The following is a 27,343-nucleotide window of genomic DNA, read 5'->3' as shown; positions in this document are numbered from 1 at the left end:
ATTTATCATTCACACTTTCACCTTCTGATAAGGTTGCCAACCATGATTAAATGTATCCTGGAGGTGACATGACCCCACCACGCTCCAGCTATTAGTCGGCCAACATCCTTGTGACGGACTGCTTTTCTATGCCAATTGGAAAGCAAAAAGACTCATTAGCCAATTGGATGATGCTAGACTGTCAAGCCAAACAGCCTTGTTTTTCCTCCATTTTCAATATTTTTATATCTAGTAAAGAGAAATGTTCAAAGAAAATGACAAAAAACAATCTTTTTTTAATGTCCCAATGATTTTTCTCCAGGATTGCACACAGCAATGTCCTGGAGATTGATTCTCAATTCCTGGAGACTCCTGGCCAATCCTGGAGGGTTGGCAACCCTAGCTTCCAAAGATTGTGATTGAATTTGCTTTGACCTTCAATTCCTGCCATGGGTGTACAATGCCAATGTTATTAGCTGAAGTCAAATACCCCTGTTCCTATTCTTTCAGATGCTAATTTAAAATGCTTGGGTGTCTTGACTTGCTATGAATGTAACAGTAAATATAATGACGTGGAAACCTGGTACTCTATCCCCCAAAAGATGTTGAGGTTCGGATCCAAGTGAAAATTTCAAAACTTAGATTTGAAGATTTTTGTTAGGCAAGTTTATTAACGTGATATAACAAAGGTGGGTTAATGCATTTAAGGTACAGACCAACCGTGATCTAATTGAATGGCAGAATAAATGCTAGAGGCTGAATAACCTACTTCAGTTCCTACACAATGAATTACGACTTTGAAGTGGAGTGTCTGCTGTTGAGATATTTCCAAGAGACATGATTTGATAAGGTAGTCTATGTAATATTTATCACTGGGTGTTAAGTGCACTCATTCACCACTGCAGAACTGCTGAAGTGACTTAATATGGGCCAATAAGACCCTGGTAACCTATTTTTCTGAAACATTATGCAAAGCAACTCAGCTGCTGGAATGAAGATGCTGATATTGGATATAAAAAACAAAACTTCAAAGTTCAGGAAGGTAAGTAATGTCACATTGTGCATGTTAAACAGTGCTTACGAGTGCTTATGGCTGCAATGATCCAGCCGTCTTTTAATCTCCATGTGATTACTCCCCACTCTAAAAAGAAAACCTACAAATGCTAGAAACCTGGAATAAAAGCACAAGAGTGTTGGGAATATACAGGCTAATTTATTGCTTTAGGTAGAGATGGTTCAACTGAACTGAAGAGAAGTTAGTAAGCACTTTTTAAAAATAAAAGGGGAGTGTGGGGTATTAATGTTGGAATCTCGTCACAATGAAGCGCGTGCTTTAGTTTGTAATTGAGAACAGCTGTTACGATTTGGGGAAAGATTAGGGAATTGTTCTTAAGTATACAAGAGTTGGTTTACAGCAGTGTAGAGGCTTGGCCTAAATAGCCAAGTGGTTATGGTACTGGGCTTATAACCCCAAGATCAAGAGTTCAAATCTCACAATAGCAAACTATGAAACAATAGCTTGGCCTAAATAGCCAAGTGGTTATGGTACTGGGTTTGTAACCCCAAGATCAAGAGTTCAAATCTCACCATGGCAAACTATGAAACAATGTAACTTCATCTGAAACAGATGGAAACAGGTTTACTCAAAAGAGTATCAAGAGTTCAAATCTCACAATAGCAAACTATGAAACAATGTAACTTTATAGCTTGGCCTAAATAGCCAAGTGGTTATGGTACTGGGTTTGTAACCCCAAGATCAAGAGTTCAAGTCTCACAATGGCAAACTATGAAACAATGTAACTTCATCTGAAACAGATAGAAACAGGTGCTTGGCCTAAATGGCCAAGTGGTTATGGTACTGGGTTTGTAACCCCAAGATCAAGAGTTCAAATCTCACAATGGCAAACTATGAAACAATGTAACTTCATCTGAAACAGATGGAAACAGGTTTACTCAAAAGAGTATCAAGAGTTCAAATCTCACAATGGCAAACTATGAAACAATGTAACTTCATCGGAAACAGGTTTACTCAAAAGAGTATCAAGAGTTCAAATCTCACAATGGCAAACTATGAAACAATGTAACTTCATCTGAAACAGATGGAAACAGGTTTACTCAAAAGAGTATCAAGAGTTCAAATCTCACAATAGCAAACTATGAAACAATGTAACTTCATCTGAAACAGATGGAAATGGGTTTGTACTCGAAAGAGTTATCAAGAGTTCAAAGCTTGGCCTAAATAGACAAGTGGTTATGGTACTGGGTTTGTAACCCCAAGATCAAGAGTTCAAATCTCACAATGGCAAATTATGAAACAATGTAACTTCATCTCAAACAGATGGAAACGAGTTTGTACTCAAAAGAGTTACATCTTCCCGACATTATAGGCTTGGCCTAAATAGCTAAGTGGTTATGGTACTGGGTTTGTAACCCCAAAATCAAGAGTTCAAATCTCACAGTGGCAAACTATGAAATAATGTAATTTAATCTGAATAGGAACAGATGAAAAATGTGTTTGTACTCAAAAGAGTTACAACCACTCTGCTGGGCTTGGCCTAAATAGCCAAGTAGTTACGCTTGGCCTAAATAGCCAAGTGGTTATGGTACTGGGTTTGTAACCCCAAGATCAAGAGTTCAAATCTCACAATGGCAAACTATGAAACAATGTAACTTCATCTGAAACAGATGGAAACAGGTTTACTCAAAAAAGAGTATCAAGAGTTCAAATCTCACAATGGCAAACTATGAAACAATGTAACTTTATAGCTTGGCCTAAATAGCCAAGTGGTTATGGTACTGGGTTTATAACCCCAAGATCAAGAGTTCAAATCTCACAATAGCAAACTATGAAACAATGTAACTTTATAGCTTGGCCTAAATAGCCAATTGGTTATGGTACTGGGTTTATAACCCCAAGATCAAGAGTTCAAATCTCACAATGGCAAACTATGAAACAACGTAACTTCATCTGAAACAGATGGAAACGGGTTTGTACTCAAAAGAGTTACATGGATTTTAACAGGTCCAGGCAGTGGGCGATCGACGGGGGAGTCCCGCCCGATTGTTTGTCCCTCTTCCGTGGCTACGTTCGCTGCCGGATGTCCCTGGAGAAGGAGCACGCGGTGTCTGCTGGCACTCTCAAGGCCTTCCGTGCTCAGTGGGCACCGCGGGGACTGGGGTGTTTTGTTGACCCCTTTAATCACATTTTGATTTAAAGTTTGTAAGTTTCCTTTAAACTTTGTTCTTGGTTTTACAGCTGACCTGAATTAGGGGCTGTGCCTGATTTATCCCAATTTTGTTGATTTGGTTTTCATTTAAAAGATTATCAAGAGTTCAAATCTCACAATGGCAAACTATGAAACAATGTAACTTCATCTGAAACAGATGGAAACAGGTTTACTCAAAAGAGTATCAAGAGTTCAAATCTCACAATGGCAAACTATGAAACAATGTAACTTCATCTGAAACAGATGGAAACGTGTTTGTACTCAAAAGAGTTACACCAGTGTAGAGGTGGGGGGAGAAAAGAGGGTGTTTGTTCCCTTGTGAATAAGCCTGTATTAAAGAAAAGACTGGTTCCAGATTTGTCCCTTACCAAATGTATGATCAATGAATTTAACAGGGTGTATCTCCTTTGTATTGAAGAATTTCATCATTAACCAGTCTTAGAGAAGGAGTGATGAAATCATAAATCAGGAAGTGTGGAAAACACACAGGAGGTCAGGCAGTATGTGTAGAAGGAGAAGCAGAAGTACATTACATCAGAAATGTGCAGCTTGGTTAACCATTAGGAACTAACCCTTGTAATAATCACCTTGCAAATCCAAATTTTTGGAGGGATTTCCCTTAGGCTGTGTATTTATTTATTAATAGTAAACTTTTGAAATACTTTTGTATTGTACTCCTTGTTGTGAAACCTTCAATATTTCTATTCAAAAGATACTAACAAGCCTTTAATTCCAGGATTGTATAGACTGAATTACATTAGGGATCTTCTGGTTACGTAATGATTCCCTACATCTCATGAACATTGGAAAATTTAATTCTTACTCCATTCCATATTCTCCACACATTGTAGGAATCTGGTTATTATCTAATTGAAAGAAAGACTTGCATTTATACAGAACCTTCACAGGCTTAGAATATTCCAAAATACTTTATAGCCAATGAAGTGCTTTTGAAGTGTGGTCATCGTTGTAACGTAAGAAATATGGCAGCCAATTTGTTCACAGAAAGCTCTGACAAATGCCAATGGGATAATGACCAGATAATCTGTTTTCATGATGTTGATTGAGAGAGAAATATTGGCCAAGGTGGTGGAGGATCTCTTGCTCTTCTTTGAAATAGTGTCATGGGAGCTATCCACCTGAGAGGGTAGATGGGACCATAGTTTCATGTCTCAGCAAAAAAGCAGCACTTCTGAACTCCCTCAGTATTGCTCTGGAGCATCAGCCTAAACTTTTATACTCAATTTTCAGGAGGGGGATTGAAGCTATAACCTTCAGATTCAGTGACAGAGGCAAGCAGCTGAGCCATGGCTGACTCCCAATCATTGACTCTTGCAGAACATTAACTGACATGCCAAATGTATTATGATTATTAGGAACAGGAGTAGGCTATTCAGCCTCTTTGGTTCTAAATTTTAGTGACCTCTTTAGGGCCCATCACTATGACAACCAGGATGGTGCTCTGCAGGTAAGTCTGGCTGCCTGGCATTTACACCAGCAGCTGTTATATCTTTTTTGCTAGGAATGGTATTTTTAAGAGACAAATAGAAACGTTGTTGGTTTCATTTAAAACACACTAGTACTATGTACATAACATGGTGCCTGCTTTTATAAGGTTTATAGCCTCTGATGTCTTCGCTTTCATCTGTAGCCAATCCTTTTTTGGACCATCCATGCTGCAGAAGATCATGTCAACAAGAGCCATTGTCCTGGTTTAAAGGGCCATGCATAGAGACCAGCCAAAATGTCTGCCCCCTGACAAAGCTGCATCAGAATTTTGCACTAGAGTCAAGTCAGGCTAGAAAACCTCAGAAAACCGTGATGGGAGAGGGGTTGTCCGCCAAGTTAAAAAATAAATGATTCTAAGGGTAACTAAGGTGTTTGTAGGGAGTGGGGGGGCTTTTGAATTGTTGGTGTAAACTCATTGGGGTACTTTGTGAAAAGCTTTTCCTTTGGGCAAAGCTAATAACTCCGTCTGAAGTGTGCACTGATAGCATTTGAAGCCAGTTTAGCAGAATGAATATTTCTGGTTTTGCAGAGGTCAAAAGAAATCCTGTTCAAGATGTTCACATTCTACTAATCTGCCTTACATTAGAGTGCCTGTGTTTCTCCTGCTGATGCCGTTGACAGTGGTGTGACCTCTGCTCTTGTCCCTCATCAGAGGTGCAATGTGGAGTTGTGAAAGCTGTTCCTATGCCGTATTGAAGAACGGCAGCAGGAAAGTTCACCTGAAGGTGAGTGAACTGCTAGACAGGTGAAATTCCTTCCAAGAAGTTGTCATTTATCAATCGGTGAGAGAAATGCTTTGAAAAGCAATTGTTTATTTGGCCAAGACTGGAGCTCTTCAGTGTGATTGAGGAAAGCCTGTCCATCTTATCAATTTCAGTGTAGAAGCTCTTTTTGCTGTGCATACCGCTCGGTGACCCTGGAGAGGTGTAGACACAGCATGGAACACATGCAATGTTGAGAAAGAAGACACCCTGGGTTAAAAAAAACCTCTTAATTGTATCTTTTATTAGCCCAATTGCTTTCCCACCATGTCCACAAGGGATCCCTTCACCCAACGCGGAGGGGGACCGGGAGGGAACTCATGAACCTGCTCCTGGGCTTGGCCAAGTTGACTATTAACAGGTCCAGGTAGCGGGCAACCGAGGGGGTCATCCGACCCTACTGTCTGACCCTCTTCCGCGGCTATGTTCACGGCTGTATGTCCCTGGAGGGGGAGCACGCGGTATCTGCCAGCACTGTTGAGGCCTTCCGTACTCGATGGGCACCGTGGGGACTGGGGTGCTTTATCGACCCCCTTAATCACATTTTGGTTTCATGTTTGTATGTTTCCTTTAAATTTTGTCTTTGTTTTTGCAGTTTCCCTTTAAGGGGCTGCTTTTTACTTTGTCTGTAATTTTGTTAACTTAGTTTACTTGATTGACTCAAAAGAGTCACAGGGGATCCCCGCTGGTCTTGGAACAGCCCCACACTGCCCCCTCACCCCGCGACACTCAGGGAAAGCCGGGAGAGAGTTGAATCATATTGGAAACCCACCTATGCCAATTTCAGGTACTAAATTCCCTGCATGCACCTAAACACGTCTCTACTTGTCTGAGAAAATTCTGACCAAAGGTTTTGACAGAAGCTTTAACAGCTAGAAGTGAGAATGGGATTAGTTATAGAAAGGCAAAAGTTTATTCATCCAGAATGAGCTCCCAGCCACATATCCTCCCATCACCATGACTGCCTAATTCCACCTCTAACATTGCCTGACTCCAATACAGCCTCAGCTTCTCTGCTGCAGAACCACTCACCCATTGCATTGTTACCTCCAGCATTGACAATTCCTATGCTCTCCTGTTCCATGGGCAGAATTTACCTTCCTGCAGGCGGGCATGCGCCTGACCTAATCGGGTGTAAAATAGCACGTGATGCCTTCGGCCGCGAGTCCCGACATCATCGCGCACTTGTGCGATATTTTGCTCGGTGGGCATGAGCGGGTGCCGGAGCAGCGCCTGCCATTAATTAACAGGCCACTTAAGGCCACTAACAGTTCAGTTGATGGTGATTTTTCATTGCCTGCGTAATTTTGTGTTCATTGCACGGGCAAAACGGGCAGGCGGCCAGCTAGCATTTTCAAAAATCTCATCCACGGGTGGGTTAAAAAGAGTCAGCAGCATTGCCAGTGTGAGTAGTGACGAGTTTGGTAGATAGTTTGCTGCTGGTGATTTATTGATACTTGGCAGCTTAATCTCTGTTTGCGGCTTCATTCTTAGCATTTCCAGGCTTCATTTCAGGATCCCTTGGTATCTGCAAGTCCCCTGGTGGTTTCAGACCATGTGGACCCTTCCAGATATCAGACAGCCTTCCCTTACCCTGGTAATGGGGATTGTGGTCTCTACTGGTGGCACTTCCTCTGAGGAGGAAGAGAGAGGATGAAGTGAGAGGAGCCAGGAGTCCCTATGCAGATTCCAGGGGAGGGACCTGTGGGAGGAGAGACGCAGGCACAAGGGGCGCAGGGCCAGCAGGTAGTCCAAGGGGGAAGGGACTACTATCCTGCTGCCAGGGTTTACAGGCAGTGATGCAGCTATCTTAATATGCCTGAGGTGCAATGCTGAAGGAGGCTCTGCCCCTCAAGGAAGACCATCATCTCCATCTGTCAGATGGTTGGGCATGAGATCAGCTCCGACTGTGTGGGTGGACATCCCATGCCAGTAGCTCTGTAGGTCACAGCAACCCTCAACCTTTATGCCTCAGGCTCTTTCCAGGGCTCAGTGGGGGATCTGTGTGGAGTGTCCCAATCAGCTGTCCATAGTTGCGTCAAGCTGGTGACAGAAGCTCTGTTCAGGCAGGTACTGACCTTTACTCTTCACGGTACGGATGAGGCCAGCCGGGCTGAGTGAGCCAGAGGCTTTGCAGTGATTGCTGTGTTCCCCCGCATCCAGGGTGCTATAGACTGTACACATGTGGCCATCAAGGCACCAGCGGGTGAGCCCGGTGCCTTCGTCAACAGGAAGGGCTTCCACTCCATGAATGTGCAGATAGTGTGTGATCACAGGATGCTGATTCTACAAGTCTGTGCAAGGTACCCAGGCAGCTCCCATGACGCTTACATCCTGAGACACCCCCAGGTGCCGGGGCTTTTCAGTGCTCCAGCCTGGCTGGATGGATGGCTGCTGGGTGACAAGGGCTATCCCTTGAAAAGATGGCTCATGATGCCTCTCCACCATCCAAGAACAGAGGCAGTGAAGCGTAGCAATACATGTCATGGCTCCATAAGGGCGGTGATAGAGAGGACCATAGGTCTTCTCAAGATGCACTTCCGATGCCTGGACTGTTCAGGGGGAGCACTACAATATCCCCGAGAGTGGGTGTCACTGATAGTGGTTGCACGCTGCACTCTCCACAATCTGGCACTGGCAAGGGGGGACCCACTGGGGGAAGAGGATCTTGATGCAGCTCCACAGGCCACAGATGATGAATCCAGTAATGAGTCTGAAGAGGAGTATGGTGAGGAGAACGCTGAGGGTGTGGAGACAGATCTTCAGGGAGGCAGGGACACCAGGAACGCCTTGATCCAAAGCTTTTTCAGCTAGGCTGCCAAAGATCAGCTTCAACTACATGCCAGGGCTGCTGCCTCCATCCCGGATGTCTGAAATGACCCTTTCATTTGAACCCAAAGAACACTCACTCAGTGCCTGTGCGATAAAATTCAAAGACACTTACGTCCAGCACTACATACTGGTGTACCCTGTACCGAGAAAACAAAAAGGTGAAGCATACTCAGGCTGTGACGACAAAAACAAAAATTTATCTCATTGTGACAATTCCAAACTACTTACATAAACTTCCCTGGTCTTCATTCCCAGACCAGTATAGATAGTGGAAACATTAATGACCATAAAATCACCTGTGAGCTGCCCTTCTTGTATTCATGGTGCCTTAAATTTATGTTTGCGGGAGCTACGTCTTGGTGCCTCCACCTTGCTGGCACCGGCATTGGAGACAGCCTGCTCACTCTGCTGTCTTGTTGGCCTTGATGACCTTGGCGGTCGTCCTGTAGCCAGTCGAACCCGTGCCGGCACCACTTGGGAGGGAGCGGCCAGTGCCACGGCTGGCACCTCCCCAGTCATTGCAGCCTCATCAGATGTGATGGTCACTGGCAGAGGGGCAGAGGAGCTGCTGCCATCACCCAGAGCACCCTGAAAGGAGCCCGCAGAGATGACGAGCAGTTCGTGCACCAACGTGAGGTCACTCTGGACTCCTTGCTCAACATTGATGGTTGGACACCTAGCTGGGATACTGGGTGCCTCATACATCTCCCACACTGCCACTGACCATCTGAGGTCATTGCCTGCGTGAGGGCTTGCAGGTCCGAGCACAACCCAGGTACCTCTGATTCTGTTCCTGGAGCTGCATCCATGAGAGGCTCCACTCTCTCAATGGGTGAGGCAGTGTGCTCTGCCATGAGGGTCAACGCAGAGCTGATGCTCCGCATGGACTCCTATATAACGGAGACCATGGTGCGCATATGCATCTCCACCAGATCCTCCCACACATCTCACTGGACATCCAGCATCTGCTGCATAATGGATGACTCCAGAGGCTCATCATCAGCCATCGGCTGAGCATTGTCCTGGTGCCCAGCAGTCCTCTGACTGCTGGCACCCTGGGCACTTTCTGCCTCTGCCTGCACCTCAGTGAGTGTGAAGTGCCCTCACCAATGTGCACTGAGATACTATCCACCAAACTAATGCCCTGCGAGATGCTGGTACCTGTGCTGGTGTCTGTAGATGATGGCATCATGATGCAGATGCAACAGAAGCTTGGTGGTCCTCCGGCATCAGGGGTGGCCCTTTGGGGTCCACAGAGCGAATGCCTGCTGGTGAACCTAAAAGGGTGAACAAGGACATGTCATCAGTTAAAGTCATCACACTGTCACTGTGCATGCCAGGCATCCTGGCAAGACCATGGAGATCTGCATCATGGTGCCATCATCTTCCAATGGTAAACGGGGAATCCAGTTTTGCGGCTCCCATCAATGATGAGACTGCACAAGAATGTTTGCACCATCTGAAACTCTCACCTCTGTGCACTGCGCTCTTACCTTCTTCTGGCACCACTGCCTCTCCATGCCCGGCATGTGGAATGTGCCGGCTCTCGAGCTCCAGGGCATCTTGCTCGAACTTGCTGAGCAGCAGGAGGTTGGGCAGGCCTCCACCTGTACGTGCCCTCTCCGCCTGGATATAGCTTGTCTTCTCCTGAAAGAACAGAGGAGCACTGATTAGTCCGCTCGCTACCTGCAGCGCCTTTGCAGCCTGGCCAACCCCAACTGAGGAGCACCTTGCAGGGCACATCTGAGTTGTAGCTCTTGAACCGCAAGTCACTCAGTCCAAGCAGCCAGGGCTCATTCCCTTGGCCATTCTGGTGTCACTGAGAGTTGGCACTCAGACTGTAACACCCCTGAGGTCCAAAGGGCTCAGCCACAGCTGAACATTGACTCATGCCAACATGGTACTCACCCTTCCTGAGCACAGCAGGTCAGTGAAGTGCTTCCAGCACTGGACCCATGTGGGCCACACCACATCATACCTGCTCACCATTGCTGCCACCTCCTCCCATGCCCTCTTGGTGAGGTGTGGTGGCCTCCTGCTCCCATCTCTGGGGGCAAAGATGTCCCTCCTTGCAGCCACCTCCTGTAGGAGGACAGCAAGGCACTCATCAAAAAAGCGGAGGGGGCCGAGTGCTCACCTGACCTGCCCTCCCAACTGCTGTGTCCAGCCGCACTCGACTCCATTGGAAACGCTGAACACATGTCTTTTCATGGCAGCCTTCCAGGGGCAGCCTGGGCCATTTTTAAACCGGCCGCCAGGTCCAATGGCAACCTGGTGGCTGACAGGCCCCCGCCCCCATTCCCCGCCCGCCCCTTCCCGGCTAGTGCAGATCTAATGTTTCATGCTGGGTGGGCCTTAATTGACCTGCCAGCGTGAAATCGCAGTTTGGGGCCGATCGTGGGCAGCGGACTGTTTCCCTGCTGCTCCCTGGCCCGCCTTCTGCGCCTGCCCAATGACCTCAAAAACCTGCCCCATGTCTTGATTTTGAAACTCACATCCTTGTTTTCAAACCTCTCCATAGTGTCATCCCCTCCCTATCTCTGCAATCTGCTGCAGCCCTACAAACCTCCGAAAGTTTGTGTTGCTCCAATTCTGGCCTCTTCTGAAGTCCTGATTTTAATCGTTCCACCATTGCTGACTGTGCTTCAGCAGTTTAGGCCTAGGCTCTTGAATTCCCTCTTCTAAACCTCTCCACCTCTCTACCTCTCTTGCATCTCCTTGAAGACGCTCTTTAAAACCTACCTCTGAGCAAACTTTTGGTCATCTGCTCTAATACATCCTTATGTTGCTGGGTGGGAAAGTTAAACATATAAGATCCTGAGGTATCTTGGCAGGGCGTTTGTGGAGAGGATGTTTCCTCTTGTGGTAGAATCTAGAATTTGGGGTCACTGTGTAACAATAAGGGGTCACCCATTTAAGAGAGAGATGAGAAGATTTTTTTTCCCCTTGGTTGTTGGAACTCTTTTCCTCAAAAGGCAGTGGAAGCAGAGTCTTGGAATGTTTTCAAGGTAGAGGTAGAAAGGTTCTTGATAAACAAGGGGGTGAAAATATATCTGTGGTAGGCAGAAGGTGGCAATCAGATCAGCCGTGATCATATTGAATGGTGGAGCAGGTTCGAAGGGCTGAGTGGCCTACTCCTGCTCCTAACTTGTTTGTATTTTAATGTTAATGCTCCTATGAAGTGCCTTGAGGCATCCTGCTATCAGTTAAAGGCACCATGTTTGTGTTCTTGTATCGTCTACAAGAGTGAGAGAGGAGTGAGAGAAGTCTCCCCAGATACAGGAAGAATACTGAAATGTTGCATAATGCAATTAATATCATTTGAAGTATTAATATTAGCTCTTTTTGGCCTTCTACACTCAATACTGAGTTCAACAATTCCATATTATAACCTCTGCCCCTATTCTGCTTTGTGTTTTTTGGTTTTGCTTTTGGATGGTAACTGATGGTAATGATTCTGCCAACCCCATTTACACCCGCTCTTGAAGCACCTTTTGCTTTGTTATTCGTCCCTTTACCACCCTGCTTTTTCCTTGCCCCTTTGGTCAGAAATTTACCTGCCCCAGTTGGAGGGCAGGGAGGTGGGGCTGGTAGAATTGCAGCAAGCCATGTCAGGATAGCTCCCTGGCGCAACCCCGCCATAAGGGAATTTTTTATGATTTGCATCATTAGAGGCCCAACTAAGGACCATGTTATGGGGAGGTTGGCATTTTGCCAACAGTGGAGCATGCCGCTTTTGAGTGGGAGCCCGCCAACTTCACGGAGATAGCCTCCCTGCGACAGTCTGGGTGCAGCCAGAGGCTCCAAGGCCCAAGGAGGAAACCATCAATAGGGAAGGCAGCCCCTACTGCCCCAATGAACTTCCCCCCTCTCCGCCGGTGGAGTTGCCCTCTGACTCACTGCCCCCGAATAATTTATTTTCAATTTACTTACCTGCCTAAGGCTCGAGGTCTGAGTTGTCTCAGCAGCGACCACCTCCCCCTCTGGCACTGCTGAGGCTTCGGAGATGCCAGCCCTCTGATCGGAGGAGCCCACCCAACATCCTTAATTGGGCAGCGGGCCAGTAGGTGGCCAGTTAGGAGGCTGCCTGTGGTAAATTCGCAGAGCCAGCCCTGCTGTCACCAAGTGCAGGCTTGGGGCCAATCTTTCACCCCCAATATCAGGGTCCCTAAGCCCAGGGTAAAATTCAGCCCATTATCTCACTTGTCATTTAATCTCTCCTGTCTCCTACCCAATCGCTTCCCTTTTTGTTCATTCCCCCCATCCCTCTTTCCCTGCTTCTTTACTTGTTTGAAACCTGTCACAAACTATTTCCAGTTCTGATGAAAGGTCATCGAGCTAAAACATTCTCTCTCCACAGATGCTGCCAGACCTTCCAGCATTTTCTGTTTTTATTTCAGGCCATTTGGGTTGTATTAATCTCATTCACTGCTCTCCAAACTTCCAGTATTCAGACATTCCATTACATTTGAGGCAGATTCCTGCCTCTGAGAGAGTTTTTAGCCAATGCCCTGTAACTCTTTCAAGTACAAACCCATTTCCATCTGTTTCAGATGAAGTTACATTATTTCATAGTTTGCCATTGTGAGATTTGAACTCTTGATACTCTTTTGAGTAAATCCGTTTCCATCTGTTTCAGATGAAGTTACATTGTTTCATAGTTTGCCATTGTGAGATTTGAACTCTTGATCTTGGGGTTACAAACTCAGTACCATAACCACTTGGCTATTTAGGCCAAGCTTTGCCCTGTAAGTCTTACTTCTCATCAAGCCACTTGGAAAGACTGCATTGTTAGCATAATTGAATTAGGCCCTGAATTGGCTCTTTAGATTTATTTCAGGAGCTTTAAACAAATTAAAGTACTATAACAACAGCAGTTTGCAGTCAACCTTTGACATCTTTCGAAGCTACAATCTCTCACATTCCAACTATGTGTTAATAATCTGTATTTGTTTTGGAGCCTGGCTAATGCGAGCTAATACAGGTGAGTGTAACTGGGTCCCTGTCTAGTGACTTACTGTAAGATGTTTCTCCCAAGTCTGGTGGTGTATGCATTAGCTTGTCACATGAGACCTGCTTTAGATTTAAATTTATAAGGAATAAAAGATATTTAAAAATTTGCTTTTATAAATATATCCAGAAAATTAGTCCTACTTCTTTCTACCTTTTTGTACTGTTACAAGACCCTTGCGTTAGTCACACAGGTACTAAACTCCAGTGTCCCAGATACGATTAAGTGCTGGAATAATTAGAAGGCATTAGCATGTGGTCTAATTGTTGTTTTCTCGGACGTCTCCCCTCCTGGTAGCATGGTGCTGACTCATACAGCACTACAGTCCCAAAGGCACAGCCTTTTGCGCCTCAAGTCATTCCTCACAAGAGCCCAACAGATGTGAGTGAATAGGCCATTTGATCAGAAGGGTTCTCACCCAATGCTCATATATACACACTGTCTAGCGGGGATTGTCTGGCAATCAGAAACAGTTATCCTCCCCAATTTTGCCTTCTGCCTCCATAGTACAGCCCAATGGTAGCACACAGAATTGGTGATCGCAGCTGAGATCAACTAATGAAACAAGGTCAGGAGAGTTGCCATTTTCTTTCTGTTCTTTTGTTATACAGCCAATACATGGCCAAGAGGGTATGAATAGGGGGATGTAAAAGATCCCATGGCACTATTTGAAGAGGAGAATTAGATTCTTCCCCGCTGTCCTAGCCTATATTTATCCCTCATTCAACAGCTCTAGAACAGATTACCTGGTCATATATCTGTTAGAACCTGATTACCAGTTTGTTGGGACTTATGGATCAGGGTTGCATGCTTGTTTTGGGATGGCTTAATTGGTACAATAGACAGAGTAGGTCAGCAGACAGTCCTTAGGTGAAACACATTCTATTTATTTACAAAGGTACTCAGCAGCTACACTTGTGTGCTTTTAACTCAAACCTTCTCTTCATACTTTCGCTTTCAAACTCAGACTACTCACTACAGAAGTACCCCACGTTACTACTCTATTGGTTACATAAAGTCATGTGATCTTTCTTTAAACATCCTTCTTAAAGGTATACCACACATTACATAAAACCATAATTACCACATCCCTCCCCCTTTACTCAGAAGCATATTTTACATTTACAAGTACAATTTTCTCAAAATAGCAAATTATTTACACAGATAAGTAATTTACAAATTCAGTCTTTCTGGGGGTTTCCTTATGTGTGTAGAATGCCTCAGCTCTACAACTTCAAACGCTTTGTCAGGAATCTCCTTTTCTGGAGTTGTCTGAACATCAGGTTCCTCGTTAGGCACTTGCAAATCTGTTTTCTCAACTCTTGCAGGTACAACAGACACATCTGTACGAGGTTGAGTTCTCACAACAGGAAACATTGACTTGGTCGTGAACACTGGTGGAATCATTTCTTGGGGATTTGTTTCTTTCTTCCTTAGATGATCCACATGTCTTCGTACGACTCGGCCTTTCACTTTCACCTGGTAAGATAGAAGTCCAGCCACTGCACTTATTTCACCCGGTAACAAGTTTGGTCCCTTCTCCAAAGTTCTTCACATATAACATCTCTCCTACAGTAAACTTCCTGCCACAACTATGCCAGTTGCATCTAGTTTTCTGACTTCCTTGACTCCACCTCCAACCCCCCCCCACCCCCCTGCAAAATTCGGCATTATTGAACTCAATTTCGTCCTGAGACGGCAATTCATCAATAATCCTGCAGGTGTGACACCTCTTGTTGTGTGAGGGGTAGTCCTATAATGGAAAAGAAAGTGTGTTAACTTGGTTGCTATAGAATCTCCAGTTAATTTTTTCATGCCAGCCTTGAATGTTTGAACTGCTCTTACGGCCAGTCCATTTGAGGCAGGGTGGCAGGGTGCAGTTTTCACATGAGGGATACCTTTGACACTGATAAACCGTTGAAACTCAGCACTCGTAAATGCTGTGCCATTATCAGAAACAACTATTTCTGGTAGTCTGTGAATGGTAAAACTTTGACGTAGCTTCTCAATTGTAGAGGATGTTGGTGACTTCACCTCATGTATGTCCATCCATTTTGAGTGGGCATCAACAATGAGCAGAAACATTGTTCCCATGTGAGGTCCCACATAGTCAGTGTGTAATTGTACCCATGCCTTTCTGGCCACTCTCAAGGGTGTATCAGAGCTGTTGAAGGTAACTTTTGCAATTGCTGACACTGCACACAATTCTTCACTAAGGTCTCTATTTCTCCATTCATCCCAGGCACCATAGATAACTGCATGCTCTGGTCTTCAGTCAGTAAATTCCTGGATGTGCACTGTGTAGTTCAATCAACAATGACTTTCTTCCTTTTGGAGGACCAATCACTCATGCTTCCCACAATAAGATACCATTCTGGCTGCTTATTTCATGTCTTCTGTTAAAGTACATTTTCATTTCATCAGACACATGCTCCTGTGATCAACTATGAAGCACTTGTTCTCGTACTTTGGATAAGACTGGATCTCGACTTGTCCAGTCTCTGATCTGTCTGGCACATACTGGAGATGAATCTAAGAAATTCAACAATAAATCTAGTTCTTGTGGGACTGGGACATCCTCATCTTTTTCTTTTAAGGGCAAATGACTCAGCGCATCAGCATTTTCAATTTGATTTCCAGGACTATGGATGAAAGTATATTCGTAGGCTGCCAGGATCAATGCCCATCATTGTATTCTTGCTGAGGTATAGCCTCATCCTCACTAAACAATCCTAGCAATGGCTTGTGGTCTGAAACAATAGTAAAATGACGACTATGTACTGGTGAAGTTTCTTGACGCCAAAGATGATTGACAGGCCTTCTTTTTCTATCTGTGAGAATCCCTTTTCCACTGTAGTGAGCATCCTTGAGACATATATCCTATAGGCCGTCCTGTGCCATCATCTATTCGATGGGAGAGCGCTACTCAGGAGGCAGACGCGTTACATGTCAACACCAGTTCTTTCCTCTGGCCATAATGTACTAATAGGTTGGATGAGTGCAACAATTTTTTTACCTTTATGAAAGCTTCCTTCTCTGGTGTCTCCCAAGATCAATGTTGATTCTTCCTAAGTAGATAACGTAGGGGGGGCAATTCTATAGAAAAATTGGGTAAGAAACGCCCATAATAGTTGATCATTTCTAGGAATGATTTGAGCTCTGAGAGTGCTCTTTAGCGCAGGTGCCTCACTTATGGCTCTCACTTTCTCCTCAACTGGGCGGTGGCCCTTTGAATCTACTCGGTGACCCAAATAGTTTACCTCCCTCACTTGGCCCGTACACTTTTCTTTTTTTAAATGCACTCCAGCCTGCAAGAAACATTTTAAGACTTCTTCTAAATTCAGCAAATGCTTCTTTTCAGTGAGCCCTGTCATCAGAACACCAACTAAATAAACTACAATGTGGGGCAGACCCTGCAGTAAAGTTTTCATTGTTCTCTGGAAAAAAGGACAAGCTGAGGAGATGCCGAAAGGAAAATGGGGAGATTGGTGCAACCCTTTGTGTGTATTAATTGTGACAAATTCCTGGGTGGCCTTCTCTAACTCGAATTGTTGATAACCATGACTCATATCAAGCATCGTGTCGGTGGATCCACCTACCAGTTTAGCACATAGGTCTTCAATTTTTGGTATGGGGTGTCGTTCCAGATTAGCCACTTTATTAACTGTCAATTTGTAGTCTCAACAAATTCGTACGCTTTGGTCGGGTTTAAGGACAGGGACTATTGGATCTGCCCATTCTGAGAACTGTACAGATTGTATAATACCCTGTTTCTCTAATCTGTCCAGTTCGGTATCAACATTCTCACTAAGTGCATAAGGTATTGGTTTTGCCATCATGAATCGAGGGGTTGCCTCTGGATCCACATTTTTTTTTGCCTGCAGCCCCTGGATCTTCCTAAGTTTATCCTTGAAGACTGAGGCGTATTTTTGTAGTAGCTCTGGTAACCCACTTGCTCTCAGCTGGAAAATTTCAGCCCAGTCTAACTTAATCTCCTTTTAATCAGTTTCATCCAAGGAGGCTTGGCCTCTCACCTGCTACCATCATCAAGGGTAGTTTTACCGATTGGCTTCGGTAATGGACAGTAACTCTGCTTATGCCTTTGAGTTGGCTGTCTTTGCCCGTGTAAGTTTTTAATTTGGCACCAGTTTCTTCCAAATTTAATTTATACTCACCATAATTCAGATATTTGAAGGTGTGTTCACCAGTCACAGTGGTGGAATCTCCTTCATCCACTTCTATTCTAACAGGTCTACCATTTACCTTCACTGTTACATATATTGTTCTTTTCAATCTTTAAATTAAATAATGAATACATATCTGAATTTGTTACTTCAGGCTCTTCTATATGGAGGATCTCATGAGGTTTTTTCTTTTGTTTTAAAGTCTGCCTGATTCTTTCCTTGCACTGTCTCATTAGGTGTCTGTTTCGATGACAATAAAAACGTTCAATTTTTCTAAACTGCCAATTGTTATAACGTTTTCTGATTCCACCTCTGTTGCAATTATTCGTTGTTTTCGCTGCAAAGTCATTTCTTTTTGTCTGTTAGCGCTGGCTGTTTCACGCTTCTTGGCATTTTTGTGCACTTTTTGGCTGGGGCTTCCTGCCCAATGTGGAGGACGGCATCAGTTTGCACTCCCTGTATGGCTTTCAAATCCCTAACAGTGCTTTCCAAGGCCAATGCTATCTCTAGCGCCGCCTTAAAATCCAAATTTATTTCAGAGTAATCTTTTCAAAATCACATCCTCATTCACACCACACACTAAATGATCACTGAGCAGGTCATTTAAAGATGTACCAAACTCTCAACATCCTGTTAACTGTTTCAATCTTACCATGTAACAAGCAAACATCTCCCCTGTCCCTCTTCCCCCTCTCCCCACCACCACCATCCCACCCCCGGCCGGGCTTTATTTCTTGAATTAAAATTGAACCTTTGCATCGATACTGAGGGCTTTGGCTGGAACTGACCGTTTACAACATCCACCAAATCACTAAAACATTTTGAATCTGGGGCACTGGGTGCCATCAAATTTTGAATCAAACCGTAGGCTTTACTCCTACACGTTGATAAGAGGATCGCTCGCCTTTTTTCTTCAACCGCAATGTCGTTCGCTTGGAAAAAGAACACGAGACATTCAATATAACGAGACCAATGGTCCGTGGCTGGACCAAAAGGATCAATTCTTCCAAATTGCTGCAAAAATGAAAACCAGAACTTCCTGAGGTAACTCTCCCTCAAAACACAGGCAGATTTCACTTTGCAGCTCCACAGGGGCAGCACCTTATCAGCTTCTATCATGGTTTCACCAGAAATAAATGCAGTGGTCATAAATTGGTGCCTTTTCTTCTTTTAAAACTCGATTCCCCGCCAAGCCCCAAGGAAACCATGCTCTGCAGATGTAAACTATATGGACAAGGGCCTCCTGCCTTCCGGCCATTCTTTTCCTGCCCGCCTCACATGGAAACGCTTTCCACATGTTATCCGGACATGTAATGTCGCACTGCAAGTAAAGTGGCACACTGCGTTGACTGTGGACCAGAGTGGCACACTGCACTGACTGAAGGGCAAAGCATCACGCTGCACCGACTGTGGAGCAAAACATCACCCTGCACCGACTGTGGAGCAAAACATCACATTGCACCGTCTGTAGGGCAAAGCATCAAACAGCACCGACTGTGGGGCAAGATGTCACACTGCACCGACTGTAGGGCAATGCAGCATGCTGCACTGCACTGGGGCAAAGCATCAAACTGCACCCACTGTGGGTCGAAGTGGCACACTGTACCGACTGTATGGCAAACATCACATTGCACTGACTGTGGGGCAAAGCATCACATTGCACTGACTGTGGGGCAAAGCATCACACTGCACTGACTGTGGGGCAAAGCATCACACTGCACTGACTGTGGGGCAAAGCATCACACTGCACTGACTGTGGGACAAAGCATCACACTGCACTGACTGTGGGACAAAGCATCACACTGCATTGACTATGGGACAAAGCATCACACTGCAATGACAGTAGGGCAAAGCATCACACTGCACTGACTGTGGGGCAATGCATCACACTGCACCGACTGTGGGGCAATGCATCACACTGCACCGACTGTGGGGCAATGCATCACACTGCACCGACTGTGGGGCAATGCATCACACTGCACAGACTGTGGAGCAAAGAATCAAACTCCACTGACTGTGAGTCAAAGAATCACACTGCAATGACTGTAGGACAGAACATCACACTGCATTGACTATAGGGCAAAGCATCCTACTGCACCGATTGTGGTGCAAAGGATCACATTGCACCATCTGTGGGACAAATCGGCACTCTGCACTGACTGTGAGGTGAAGCTGCGCACTGTACCAATTGTAGGACAAAGCGTCAAACTGCACTGACTGTGGAGCAATGTCGCAAACTGCACCAACCGTAGAGGAAAGCTGCTCACTGCACCAACTGAGAGGTAGAGCATCACACTACAGCGATTGAGAGTCAAAGCAGCACACTGCGCTGCACCTGGCCCAAAGCATCACACTGCACCGACTGTTGAGCAAAGCATCACACTGCTCTGACTGTGGAGCAAAGCATCACCCTGCATTGACTATGGGACAAAGCATCACACTGCAATGACAGTAGGGCAAAGCATCACACTGCACTGACTGTGGGGCAATGCATCACACTGCACCGACTGTGGGGCAATGCATCACACTGCACCGACTGTGGGGCAATGCATCACACTGCACCGACTGTGGGGCAATGCATCACACTGCACAGACTGTGGAGCAAAGAATCAAACTCCACTGACTGTGAGTCAAAGAATCACACTGCAATGACTGTAGGACAGAACATCACACTGCATTGACTATAGGGCAAAGCATCCTACTGCACCGATTGTGGTGCAAAGGATCACATTGCACCATCTGTGGGACAAATCGGCACTCTGCACTGACTGTGAGGTGAAGCTGCGCACTGTACCAATTGTAGGACAAAGCGTCAAACTGCACTGACTGTGGAGCAATGTCGCAAACTGCACCAACCGTAGAGGAAAGCTGCTCACTGCACCAACTGAGAGGTAGAGCATCACACTACAGCGATTGAGAGTCAAAGCAGCACACTGCGCTGCACCTGGCCCAAAGCATCACACTGCACCGACTGTTGAGCAAAGCATCACACTGCTCTGACTGTGGAGCAAAGCATCACCCTGCACTGACTGTGGAGCAAAGCATCACACTGCCCCGACTGTGGAGCAAAGCATCACACTGCACCGACTGTGGAGCAAAGCATCACACTGCACCGACTGTGGAGCAAAGCATCACACTGCACCGACTGTGGAGCAAAGCATCACACTGCACTGACTGTGGAGCAAAGCATCACACTGTACCATTTGTAATGCAAAGGATGACACTGCTCCATCTGCGGGACAAATCGGCACACTGCACAATGTGGGGTGAAGCGGCACACTGTACTGACTGTAGGGTGAAGCATCACACCAGATTGCCCTTGGAGCAAAGGATGAGACTGCACCGACTGTGGAGTAAAGCATCATTATGTACCAATTGTAGGGCAAAGCATCACACTGCACCGACTGTGGAGCGAAGCTCACACTGCACTGACTGTAGGACAAAGCATTGCACTGCACTGTTGAGCAAAGTATCACACTGCACTGGACTGTGGGGCAAACTGTTAGAGTGGAACAACTGTGAGGAAAGCATCACAATGCACTGGCTGTAGGGCAAAGCATCACACTGCACTGACTGTGGAGCAAAGCATCACACTGCACCGACTGTGGGGCAATGCGGCATGCTCCACTTCACTGGGCCAAAGCATCAAACTGCACCCACTGTGGGTCGAAGTGGCACACTGTACCGACTGTATGGCAAACATCACATTGCACTGACTGTGGGGCAAAGCATCACACTGCACTGACTGTGGGGCAAAGCATCACACTGCACTGACTGTGGGACAAAGCGTCACACTGCAATGACTGTAGGATAAAGCATCGCACTGCAATGACTGTGGGGCAAAGCATCACACTGCACCGACTGTGGAACAAAGCATCACACTGCAATGACTGTGGGGCAAAGCATCACACTGTACCGACTGTATGGCAAACATCACATTGCACTGACTGTGGGGCAAAGCATCACACTGCACTGACTGTGGATCAAAGCATCGCACTGCATTGACTGTGGGGCGAAGCATCACACTGCACTGACTGTGGGACGAAGCATCACACTGAACTGACAGTGGGGCAATGCGGCACGCTCCACATATTGTGGGGCAAAGCATCAAACTGCACACACTGTGGTTTGAAGTTGCACACTGTTCCGACTGTGTGGTAAACATCACACTGCACTGACGGTGTGGCAAAGCATCACACTGCATTGACTGTAGGGCAGTGCATCACACTGCACCGAATGTGGGGCAAAGAATCACACTCCACCGACTGTGAGTCAAAGAATCACACTGCAACGACTGTAGGACAGAACATCACACTGCATTGACTATAGGGCAAAGCATTCTACTGCACCGATTGTGGTGCAAAGGATCACATCGCACCATCTGTGTGACAAATCGGCACTCTGCACTGACTGTGGGGTGAAGCTGCGCACTGTACCAATTGCAGGACAAAGCATCAAAGTGCACTGACTGTGCAGCAATGTCGCAAACTGCACCAACCGTAGAGGATAGCTGCTCACTGCACCAACTGAGAGGTAGAGCATCACACCACAGCAACTGAGAGTCAAAGCAACACACTGCATTGCACCTGGAGCAAAGCATCACACTGCACCGACTGTTGAGCAAAGAATCACTCTGAATCGACTGTGGAGCAAAGCATCACACTGCACCGACTGTGGAGCAAAGCATCACACTGCACCGACTGTGGAGCAAAGCATCACACTGCCCCGACTGTGGAGCAAAGCATCACACTGCACCGACTGTGGAGCAAAGCATCACACTGCACTGACTGTGTGGCAATGTGGCGTGCTCTACTGCACTGCATTTAGGGCAAAGAAGCACACTGCACCGCATCTGGGGCAAAGCATCACACTGCACCCACTGAGCAGCAATGTTGCAAACTGTTGGGAAAGCAGCACCCTGCACCGACTGTGGAGCAAAGCATCACACTGCACCGACTGTAGGACAAAACATCAAACTGCGCTGACTGTGGGGCAAGATGTCACACTGCACCGACTGTTGCACAAAGCATCACACTGTACCGATTGTAATACAAAGGATCACACTGCTCCATCTGCGGGACAAATCGGCACACAGCACCGAATGTGGGGTGAAGCGGCACACTGTACTGACTGTAGGGTGAAGCATCACACCAGATTGCCCTTGGAGCAAAGGATGAGACTGCACCGACTGTGGAGTAAAGCATCACAATGTACCAATTGTAGGGCAAAGCATCACACTGCACCGACTGTGGAGCGAAGCTCACACTGCACTGACTGTAGGACAAAGCATTGCACTGCACTGTTGAGCAAAGTATCACACTGCACTGCACTGTGGGGCAAACTGTTAGAGTGGAACAACTGTGAGGAAAGCATCACAATGCACTGGCTGTAGGGCAAAGCATCACACTGCACTGACTGTGGAGCACAGCATCACACTGCACCGACCGTGGGGCAATGAGGCACGCTCCACTGCACTGGGGCAAAGCATCAAACTGCACCCACTGTGGGTCGAAGTGGCACACTGTACCGACTGTATGGCAAACATCACATTGCACTGACTGTGGGGCAAAGCATCACACTGCACTGACTGTGGGGCAAAGCATCACACTGCACTGACTGTGGGACAAAGCATCACACTGCAATGACTGTAGGATAAAGCATCGCACTGCAATGACTGTGGGGCAAAGCATCACACTGCAATGACTGTGGGGCAAACATCACACTGTACCAACTGTATGGCAAACATCACATTGCACTGACTGTGGGGCAAAGCATCACACTGCACTGACTGTGGATCAAAGCATCGCACTGCATTGACTGTGGAGCGAAGCATCACACTGCACTGACTGTGGGACGAAGCATCACACTGAACTGACAGTGGGGCAATGCGGCACGCTCCACTGATTGTGGGGCAAAGCATCAAACTGCACACACTGTGGTTTGAAGTGGCACACTGTTCCGACTGTGTGGCAAACATCACACTGCACTGACAGTATGGCAAAGCATCACACTGCATTGACTGTAGGGCAATGCATCACACTGCACTGAATGTGGGGCAAAGAATCACACTCCACCGACTGTGAGTCAAAGACTCACACTGCAACGACTGTAGGACAGAACATCACACTGCATTGACTATAGGGCAAAGCATCCTACTGCACTGATTGTTGAGCAAAGAATCACTCTGAACCGACTGTGGAGCAAAGCATCACACTGCGCCGACTGTGGAGCAAAGCATCACACTGCCCCGACTGTGGAGCAAAGCATCACACTGCACCGACTGTGGAGCAAAGCATCACACTGCACTGAATGTGTGGCAATGTGGCACGCTCTACTGCACTGCATTTGGGACAAAGAAGCACACTGCACCGCATCTGGGGCAAAGCATCACACTGCACCCACTGTGCAGCAATGTTGCAAACTGTTGGGAAAGCAGCACCCTGCACCGACTGTGGAGCAAAGCATCACACTGCACCAACTGTAGGGCAAAGCATCAAACTGCGCTGACTGTGGGGCAAGATGTCACACTGCACCGACTGTTGCACAAAGCATCACACTGTACCGATTGTAATACAAAGGATCACACTGCTCCATTTGCGGGACAAATCGGCACACAGCACCGAATGTGGGGTGAAGCGGCACACTGTACTGACTGAAAGGTGAAGCATCACACCAGATTGCCCTTGGAGCAAAGGATGAGACTGCACCGACTGTGGAGTAAAGCATCACAATGTACCAATTGTAGGGCAAAGCATCACACTGCACCGACTGTGGAGCGAAGCTCACACTGCACTGACTGTAGGACAAAGCATTGCACTGCACTGTTGAGCAAAGTATCACACTGCACTGGACTGTGGGGCAAACTGTTAGAGTGGAACAACTGTGAGGAAAGCATCACAATGCACTGGCTGTAGGGCAAAGCATCACACTGCACCGACTGTGGAGCAAAGCATCACACTGCACCGACTGTGGGGCAAAGCGGCATGCTCCACTGCACTGGGGCAAAGCATCAAACTGCACCCACTGTGGGTCGAAGTGGCACACGGTTCCAACTGTATGGCAAACATCACATTGCACTGACTGTGGGGCAAAGCATCACACTGCACTGACTGTGGGGCACAGCGACACACCACTGACTGTGGAACAAAGCATCACACTGCAATGACTGTGGGGCAAAGCATCACACTGTACTGACTGTATGGCAAACATCACATTGCACTGACTGTGGGGCAAAGCATCACACTGCACTGACTGTGGGGCAAAGCATTGCACTGCATTGACTGTGGGGCAAAGCATCACACTGCACTGACTGTGGAACAAAGCATCACACTGCACTGACTGTGGAACAAAGCATCGCACTGCACTGACTGTGGGGCGAAGCATCACACCGCACTGACTGTGAGGCAATGCGGCACGCTCCACTGACTGTGGGGCAAAGCATCAAACTGCACCCACTGTGGTTTGAAGTGGCACACTGTTCCGACTGTATGGCAAACAACACACTGCACTGACTGTGTGGCAAAGCATCACACTGCACTGACTGTGGGGCGAAGCATCACACTGCACTGACTGTGGGGCAATGCGGCATGCTCCACTGATTGTGGGGCAAAGCATCAAACTGCACCCACTGTGGGTCGAAGTGGCACACTGTTCCGACTGTACGGCAAACATCACACTGCACTGACCGTGGGGCAAAGCATCACACTGGACTGACTGTGGGGTAAAGAATCACACTCCACCGACTGTGTGGCAATGCGGCACACTCCAGATCACCGCATCTGGGGCAAAGTATCACACTGCACCCACTGTGCAGCAATGTTGCAAACTGGAGAAAGCAGCACGTTGCACGGACTGTGGGTCAAAACATCAATATGCACTGACTGTTAGGCAAAGCATCACACTGCAGTTACTCTGGAGCAAAGAATCACACTTCACCGACTGTGGAGCAAAGCATCACACTGCCCCGACTGTGGAGCAAAACATCACACTGCCCCGACTGTGGAGCAAAGCATCACACTGCACCGACTGTGGAGCAAAGCATCACACTGCACTGACTGTGTGGCAACGTGGCACACTCTACTGCACTGCATTTGGGGCAAAGAAGCACACTGCACCGCATCTGGGGCAAAGCATCACACTGCACCCACTGTGCAGCAATGTTGCAAACTGTTGGGAAAGCAGCACCCTGCACCGACTGTGGAGCAAAGCAGCACCCTGCACCGACTGTGGAGCAAAGCATCACACTGCGACGTCTGTAGGGCAAAGCATCAAACTGCGCTGACTGTGGGGCAAAATGTCACACTGCACCGACTGTAGCACAAAGCATCACACTGTACCGATTGTAATACAAAGGATCACACTGCTCCATCTGCGGGACAAATCGGCACACAGCACCGAATGTGGGGTGAAGCGGCACACTGTATTGACTGTAGGGTGAAGCATCACACCAGATTGCCCTTGGAGCAAAGGATGAGACTGCACCGACTGTGGAGTAAAGCATCACAATGTACCAATTGTAGGGCAAAGCATCACACTGCACCGACTGTGGAGCGAAGCTCACACTGCACTGACTGTAGGACAAAGCATTGCACTGCACTGTTGAGCAAAGTATCACACTGCACTGCACTGTGGGGCAAACTGTTAGAGTGGAACAACTGTGAGGAAAGCATCACAATGCACTGGCTGTAGGGCAAAGCATCACACTGCACTGACTGTGGAGCAAAGCATCACACTGCACCGACTGTGGGGCAATGCGGCATGCTCCACCGCACTGGGGCAAAGCATCAAACTGCACCCACTGTGGGTCGAAGTGGCACACTGTACCGACTGTATGGCAAACATCACATTGCACTGACTGTGGGGCAAAGCATCACACTGCACTGACTGTGGATCAACGCATCACACTGCACTGACTGTGGGGCGAAGCATCACACTGCACTGACTGTGGGACGAAGCATCACACTGAACTGACAGTGGGGCAATGCGGCACGCTCCACATATTGTGGGGCAAAGCATCAAACTGCACACACTGTGGTTTGAAGTGGCACACTGTACCAACTGTATGGCAAACATCACATTGCACTGACTGTGGGGCAAAGCATCACACTGCGCTGACTGTGGGGCAAAGCATCACACTGCACTGACTGTGGGACAAAGCATCACATTGCAATGACTGTAGGATAAAGCATCGCACTGCAATGACTGTGTGGCAAAGCGTCACACTGCACTGACTGTGGGGCAAATCATCACACTGTACTGACTGTATGGCAAACATCACATTGCATTGACTGTGGGGTGAAGCATCACACTGCACTGACTGTGGGACGAAGCATCACACTGAACTGACAGTGGGGCAATGCGGCATGCTCCACTGATTGTGGGGCAAAGCATCAAACTGCACACACTGTGGTTTGAAGTTGCACACTGTTCCGACTGTGTGGTAAACATCACACTGCACTGACGGTGTGGCAAAGCATCACACTGCATTGACTGTAGGGCAGTGCATCACACTGCACCGAATGTGGGGCAAAGAATCACACTCCACCGACTGTGAGTCAAAGAATCACACTGCAACGACTGTAGGACAGAACATCACACTGCATTGACTATAGGGCAAAGCATCCTACTGCACCGATTGTGGTGCAAAGGATCACATCGCACCATCTGTGTGACAAATCGGCACTCTGCACTGACTGTGGGGTGAAGCTGCGCACTGTACCAATTGCAGGACAAAGCATCAAAGTGCACTGACTGTGCAGCAATGTCGCAAACTGCACCGACCATAGAGGAAAGCTGCTCACTGCACCAACTGAGAGGTAGAGCATCACACCACAGCAACTG

The sequence above is a fragment of the Carcharodon carcharias genome, chromosome 7, assembly GCF_017639515.1.
Source record: "Carcharodon carcharias isolate sCarCar2 chromosome 7, sCarCar2.pri, whole genome shotgun sequence".
Lineage (NCBI taxonomy): Eukaryota > Metazoa > Chordata > Chondrichthyes > Lamniformes > Lamnidae > Carcharodon > Carcharodon carcharias.
The sequence above is the reverse complement of the archived record's forward strand: the minus strand, read 5'-3'. Positions refer to the sequence as shown.